The following is an 8,365-nucleotide window of genomic DNA, read 5'->3' as shown; positions in this document are numbered from 1 at the left end:
TGCTTCAATTTAAAGATGTTCAAGGAATACTAATGATCTACTCCAGTTTGACTTGCTAATGCTAATTAGCGCACTACTCGCGCCACTTTTATCACTCAAAAGAACGGCTCCACACTGCAAAGAAACAAACTTTTATTGGAATAACTTGATCGTGACTTTTTCCTTCTACTCTCTAATGTGGCTACAACTTAACAGTGTATTAGACCGCGTGCAACCACACTGCCCCTAAAGGGGCCAAATCGGTTACAACATGAACAGCGCTCCAAATAAAGGCGCACACACAGACAAAGGCAAGACAGTATAAAATAATTTAAATAAAATCGATTTGGGGTCATTTAAAATCGATTCTGAATTGTACTAAATGAGAAATTTTTGGCACACCCCCACTAACAATGTTCACAATCAGAAATACAAACAATACAGGAAAAACTAAATTTAGAGGAGGCATTAATTAGTCGTGAAATAGCTGCCAAATTTGAATGGATAAAAAAAATCCTCTGCTTTCACTTTCCTGTTGATGCGTTTGCGCACTACGCTGACACATTTGATGTTCTCGCTTGATATCACCCAACAAGTGGATTCTACGTTACTTAATAAGAGTCCACAAAGGCAACATGACCGTTGGGATTACACGCGATTGCTCCCATCCGCCGCCTCCGCAAACATGCCGTGTCGTATCGTGTCATTAAGAGAGCAATCAGCACACAGTGCGCTATTTATCACGGCCTATCTGTTGCTCCTGGTCACCAGCTTTCACACACTATTTTCCGTGACCTCTGCTACTTAAATGCGCTAAATGAATACGTGGCATAAAGGCATCAGGGTTCCAGCAACTGTAGATGCATTCAGGGACATTTGCATTTTTGCAGTCATGAAGACAGAGAGACAATTGCGCCATCGTTGTAAGCGACAAATCTGTCATTCCCATTTTTTTACGACATCAAGGTTTGTCCCACGCGTCCGCATTCCTCGCTCGGTCCCGCGTTCGCAGTGACCAATGCTGGAATTTGCAGTGCAAACGGAAGTAAACACCACAAGGTGGGCTGCAGTTACAAAGCGCTTTGGAATTTCGCTCATCCAGGAAAGACGCCTCAATTGCATGCAAATTCTTCACAATGGTTTAACAAGTAAATAATGGTGTAACGGAACATATTTTTGGATGCTGATTTTTGAAAGTGAAACGTGTTGTGTGAACTCTCCATCCATCCATTTTCTATACCACCAACTCGGGTGGTGGGTGTTCCGAAGCTTCTCTCAGCTGACTTCGAGCGGGGTCCACCCTGGACCGGTGCGGGTGCGTGCGCGTGTGTGATCAGTTTAGGACTATTTAGGCTTTTACTAGTCTGAACTTTTACCCCACCAAATGCAACAGTGGCCTTTCCTCTCTGACCCCGGGTCACTCTGAGCCAACCTACAGGAACAATGGAAGGCACTAAAAGTAAGGATGTGTCGGTGCTGGATTTCACTTTCCTTTCTTTTCTTTGATCCTTCCTCGGGTCTCCTGACAACCTCACGACTCTAGCTGGATTCTGAAGTATTCGGTTTAGGTGAACGGTATGGCCTTTTTTAATAGGTTTTAGGTGAATTAATGAGTACACACTCACACGCACACATGCACACACACACCCGCACATGCACACACTCACACGCATACAAAAAAAAAGAGAGAGAAAAAAAAAAGAGAGAGCAATGATGATGACATGTCGAATCGGTAAGTTTACCGAATGAACAATACTGAGCTAAATAAATAAATAATGAAATAAAAGTAAGGATGTGCCAAAGCATGCTATTGAATGGGAATCATCAATTCAGTTAGAAGGAGAAAGTATTAATCCATGAATGTTCCAGAATTGGGTCAAAACTACTGACATCAATTGGAAATCTAAAGACTACTAAATGTGTGTCAGTGGTTGAGTGATGCGATTTATTCAGTGAGAAAAGATCAATATTCAACAAGGGGTCTAATTAGGGTCGCGGGTGTGCTGAAGCCTATCCCAGCCCAGCTGACGTCGGGTACAACCTGAACTAGTTGCCAGCCAATCAAATGGCACATATAGACAAACAAGCATTCACACCTATGAACAATTTAGAGTAGTCGTTCTTTACTTTGTTGGAAGAACTGAACTCCATCAGTTTCCTACGCGCGCATTCATCGAAAAATTTTTTATTGAAACTTGCCATTGCAAATCATGCAGGTAGAACGCAGACTCCCATTACTCAGCTCAACTCTATACTTATAGAGCACTTTAAAAATTAAAACACGGGCAGCAGATATAAAAAACAGCAGAGGCCCCAGGACTGAACCCTGTGGAACACCTTACCTTCCACTACATGTGAATTTATGTTGCAAATATTCATCTGATCACCCCCCCCAACCCCCTACAAGACCCGAGGTGCGTTAATGGCTTTTTTATGCTCAAATCGGGGGGAATCCCATTCTCTGGTAATGACAAGAGGAAGTCCCATGACCTTTGAAACATTTTACCATATAAAAACAAAGCACGCATGCAGTCAAACTGACATTAAGGCCTATAGAAATGACTTATTTGGAACTGTTTGACATAATAAGCGCAATCCTTCATAATTAGCCACTTAAGTCAACAACATGCATGGCCTCTAAATGAGCAGCAGTGAGCTCGCCCCTAACCCGTGTTTGCTTTAGGGAAGGCTTCACACGGCAGTGTCGCGGCTTACATGCACACAAGCTTGCGCATGCGGCTCTCTCCGTTCACACGTAGCCAGTACCCACAATCCTTTGCCTCGATCAACAGACGGAAACATTCCAGTCTCGCGCCCGCCCGCCCGCTGACATCACCGCTAACCATTTTAAACAAGACATGATGGGGTCTTTCTCTAGGTGGGCTAAGTATTATTTTGATTCATGACATGTCATTTCATTAGCCAATTAAATATCATTGCATGTAGTTAATTTGTATGCTTTTATTCACCAGTTATTTCATTTTATTTACTTCACTTTAATGTAATGATTACATCTGTGCACAGGTTATTTTATTTCATGTTTTAGAGCACTTTTTTTATGTTGTGGGTTGGGATTGCCAATGATCAAAAATAAAGTATCATTTAAGTACAGTAGTCCTAAAGCAGGGGTCGGCGACCTTTCCTGTCAAAAGAGCCATTTTAGGCAACAGACCAAAATCTGTCTGGAGCTGCAAAACACTCGAAGATTGTGTTGAGGGAAACAGTGTGTTAGTGTTAGTCAAATGTACTGAGGGCCCACAAGCTTATTAAATCTGCACCAGAACAGAAAAATATGCAGCATCCAATACGTAGAGATTCATTTTCTTCGACATTTTGACTTCAGTTTTTGAATTTGTTTATGTAATGTAATTTTTTTGTGTGTGGCAATTTTGTGGACATTTTATGGTAATTTGGGCGATTTCTTCTTTTATTTTGCGATAATTTATGGTTACTTTTTGAAAAAAAAATTAAATCACTTTTCTGACTTTTTGGGGGGGGGGCAATTTTGTGGGCATGTTGTAATGGTAATTTTCGTGATTTCTTGTTTTGTGTTTCGACATTCTTTAGTTACTTAAACATTTAATTTACTGCCTTTAAGAAAAATGATTTCTGACTTTTTTTTCTGGCAATTTTATGTACATTTTACAGTAATTTTCAGGATTTCTTCTTTTGTTTTTTGAACATTTTATAGTTACTCTTTGAACATTTTATTTTCTGTATTTTATTTAATAAATTTTCAGATTTTTATGTTTTTATTTTTGGGCAATTCCAAGGACATTTTATGGTAATTTTTTGGACATTTTTAGGTCATTTTGAAAACTTTTTCATCCAACTTTCATCTTTCTTTTTTTGACAACAATTTATAATTTTGGACCCTTTTTAAATTTATTATCATTATTATTCATTGTTTAAAAATCTAAATCATTCATTCATTTAATGAATATTTTATTTAATAAAAATGAAAATGTATTAAAAAAAAATATTTATACTTTAATTGTTTTATAGATCTACAGGGAGCCACAGTAAAAGGACTAAAGAGCCACATGTGGCTCCAGAACCACAGGCTGCAAACCCCTGTCCTAAAGCATTACACCGCAACCTCCACCGGGCATCCACTACACTTTGCACGCCACTCATGTCATGTCATTGTTATTGCACTTCATGATGTATTTGAGTGTGTACAGGTCCAGCTAGCGTTGGTTTCACATGCACTGGATATTCCTAAACCACTTTCACATATCACACGTATGTACAGAACCGCAAACCACGCTCCCCATCCTACTGTGCTACATTCATAACTCGTCAATATGACACCATACACACAGCGAGACACACTGTCTGGCATTTTGAACTGATACTTCATTTTAGGCGTGTGCGAGAAAAACATGTTGACATGACACGTTAGAGGCGTCAAGCAAAAGTAAGGAATCTTTACCTATATTCATGCGGCTCGGCTTAGCTATGTCAACCACCATACACAGTCCTTGTATTAACGAAAGCACATTTGCACAAAAGTTGGAATTAGCTCTGGACGACGTGGCTAGCATCATTAGTTTAGCCGGCTAATATTGCTAGCTTGATGTATTTGTAGGCCTTATGTTAATGAACTATAAATGTCATTAAAAAATGGATGGTACCTAGTTGAAGGGCATTTAAATGATGTGTCTGCCAATATACGTCGCTGACATATATGAACAAAGATACATTTGTAGTAAATAAAGAATTTCTGAACTCAACTGGATAACTTTCTGTGGCACAGCTGATGATCCCGCTGTGTATCTGTAGCTACGACCATAATAAATATTGTCAAGACATTGAAAGCATTTTTGTTACCTTTTTTACATTCATTTTTGAGTATGGTCAGGTCCAAGTACCATTGGTTTCACATGCAGTGGATAATCCTAAACCACTTGTACATATCACACATATGTACAGAACCGCAAACCACGCTCCCCATCCTACTGTGCTACATTCATAACTTGTCAACATGAGACACACTGTCTGTAGACACCTGACATGTTTAGCTGATGCCTTGATTTACGCGTGTGGGATAAAAACATGTTGACATGACATGTTAGACTGAGGTGAGGGCCGGGGTCACACTAAAGTCAGGAATTTCTACCCATGTTCATACGGCGCAGTTATGCCAACCACTATACTCATACTTACTAATTTAGCAATACTAACGCAAGGACATTTGGTGCGGCACAAAAGTCGACATTAGCTTTGGGCGACGTGGCTAGCATCATTTGCTTAGCCGGTTAATATTGCTAACTTGATGGCTTAGCAGCAGCTAAGGCCTAGTAGACTTAATGTTTTGGCTAATGAGCCATACATATGATAATGTCATATGTAATAAACCGTGTCAAGATAATGCAAGCACTTTTCTTACCCTTCTTACGTTAACTTGAACAATAGCTTAACAAGCTAACAATAGTTTAGCAAGCTATTGTACTTGACTTCTGATTTCAAAACTAGTTATTCATCAATTTGTTGTTTATATGTAATAATATGAGGAGGCAATTAAACATTTATTTGATTTTACAGTCAGAACGGCCGTCTGAAGCCGAAACTACAAAAACAAGTTTTGACACCACTGCAACACACATTGCTCCTCTACATTTATTAATTTTTTTAAGTTTTTGCTGTTATTTGTTTTACTATTTACGTGTTTGTCATGGAAATTTACTAGACGGAGCTCCCACATGTGACGAGATATTGTCTTGGTGAAGCAGCATGTGGCTCATCATTATTTTTGTATACTCTATTCCAAGTAATTATATGTTTGTGATCATGAGGTGGCTCATGTTGACTACAACGGCAGCCATGTTAGTCAAAGGACCTTGAATCCTGCATTCCTTGCTCGCTCTGTACAACCTCTCAATTCAAACAGCAACAAATGGCCTTTTTTTTTTTTTTTTAGTACTGCATGTCACCAGTTGTTTTCATACCTTTGTGCCAGCTTTTGCATTTTAATGTGAGGTGAGAGCTGGTGTCTATCAGTTGACCCTTTGATTTATTATTGACAGCGTCAAACCAAAATGCTCCAATGACGAGCCTTTTGAGGCAACACTGTGGGAAAAGTCACTTCTCTCACTTGCCGCATGAGCTCCTCTCTAGCACTCATTCAAGTTGACTACTCGTCCCTCTTCTTCCGCTTCTCGACGACAGACATCAAGTTGTCTCACTGGGTTAAAGGGTAAAAACGCACCGGGCCATAAACGCAGGTGCTTGCAGAACGGAATTGTGGGATGGCTATTCTCCAGGGAGGTGTGAGTAATGCGTGGAATGCTCATGGGAGTCGCTGTTGACCCGGCACAAACAGCATGGCATGCAAGGATGCACGCAGCATATGGTCTGCGAGAAGAAAAAGAAAAAAAGCCTCTTTTTGAGAATGTTTTAAAAAGGACTAGGGTTTTTGTCACAGACAATGATCTTGAAAAGAGATGGAAATGAGGAAAATTGCTTGGACGTATTGACAGCTACATCAAATCGTGGTGGGATGGACGGCCTTTAAGACAAATAGGGTTCTCGCTAGAGTCCTTAAAGACCCCCGTTAAAGTGGAAGTTAAGTCAAACAATTTCTTTACGCGCCTTTATATTCTTCTTTATGTTCTTTGCGCCCCCACGAGGCTCAACACGATATTCTAATTAACATTGCGCTTGTGGAATATGAATTAAGCAGAATAATCCAGCCATTTGTATCCATCTCAGGGGGCGGCCATTTTGCCTTGTACTGCAACAGTTAAAAACATTATTTTACTCGCCTTACCCTTTTATGTAAATTCTGAGATTTGTTTCTAAATAGATCATACATGTTTTAAAGGGGAACTCGAGAAAAAAAATATTTCGAACAATATGTTCTGCAGCAAGTCAAGAAAATTCACGTCTCCTGTCCTTAATTACACAACATACCAGGGCTTGGCATACTTAGCACCATCTAGTGGTGGACTAATAATTAATTCATTTTCATCAACGTCCATTTAAAAAATATAATCTAGTAATCACTAATTATATTACATAGGTGGCGTCGGTCCTGACAGAAGGCCGACTTGTTTTGCCTCGGGTTCCCTGCTACGGATACCAGAATGGCAATTTCACGAACGTAGTTAGTCCTAGTGGTGCTTGTGGCACAGGGTTGAGCACCGCTTACCCTTCCACAGCTGCGGCCTGCAGATCGTCGTCACTGAGTCCCGTCTCGTGTCGCCGTCTGCTTTGATCTCGCAAGCTAATGAACGCACTCCATTCTATGATTTAGCGACATCAAGTGGTGAACTTTTACACACTGTCCCTTTAAGCAGCCAAATCCACCCATTTTTATCCATCCATTTTGTTACTTGCTGTCAACTGAAAATGACATCGCTGTTGCTCAGGGCTCAGGTAACAACCAATCACGGCTCAACGTCAGAAAGCAGGTGAGCCGTAATTGGCCGTCACTTGAGCCCAGACCGCCACCATTTTAGTTTTCCTCATTTTTTTGGGCAGGGCTTAAACAGTATTCAGTGACCATGGCCACTTTTTTAGAGCACCTCATTGTTGTGGCGTGGAAGATGACCCGGTGGGATATATTCTAGCCACCGGAAGCTTTAAAATGATATATTTTCGCGGCTCAAACGTAAATGTGAGTAGGCTTAAGGAAGATCCTGATGGATCCCATTCTAGGAAAGCTCAGAACTGTGTCAGCTGCCGTGGTAGACATGGTTGAAGGGTGAAAACCAGAGATGCTAGAGTACCAAAAAAATGTGTAACATTTTTGAATGGAATTTGATGTGTAAACAGATTAGGGAGATATGATGCAAGATCAGATTGAATCCAGATGTGATCCAGATTGGCAGTAGTGAAACTGTAAATCTAATGTGGGAAAACAATGTCACATTCTTATGCTTGTCGTGGTAATTTGCTTTTCTTCTGTTTAATATTATTCTTTATTTTTCCATTAGATCCAACAGAAAGTCAGGATGAAATATTCAACCCAACTTCGACACTAGTTTGTTCTCTACGACCTCACTTCCTGTTCTCTTGTTAGTGTTTCCACACTCAGTCAACCATTTAGCTGTTCTAACTTACACTTGATGGTGTGTGTAGCACTTTTGTAAACGTTGTTATGCTTTTTAAATAGTTGTATAAATAGAGGCTGCTTACTTACAATGAGCTCACCCCATACTCGGGAAGCAGCATCACGTGTTTGTTTTTTTCAGTGTACACAAAAGCAAAAGTTATATGCGAACTCCGTGACAGAAATGTTGGCAATGCTCGTAAGCCAGTAAGTGTTATTCCATGTCAAACTAACAGCATGCCAGGTTCAATAGACGTGAAATAAAGGCAGCTCTTAACAAGTTTGTTTTATAGCTAAATGACCATGTTTACACTCACTACTGGAAATGGT

Source organism: Leptonotus elevatus, chromosome 12 (assembly GCF_054856555.1).
Source record: "Leptonotus elevatus isolate MCC_2025b chromosome 12, RoL_Lele_1.0, whole genome shotgun sequence".
NCBI classification, from domain to species: Eukaryota; Metazoa; Chordata; class Actinopteri; order Syngnathiformes; family Syngnathidae; genus Leptonotus; species Leptonotus elevatus.
The sequence above is the reverse complement of the archived record's forward strand: the minus strand, read 5'-3'. Positions refer to the sequence as shown.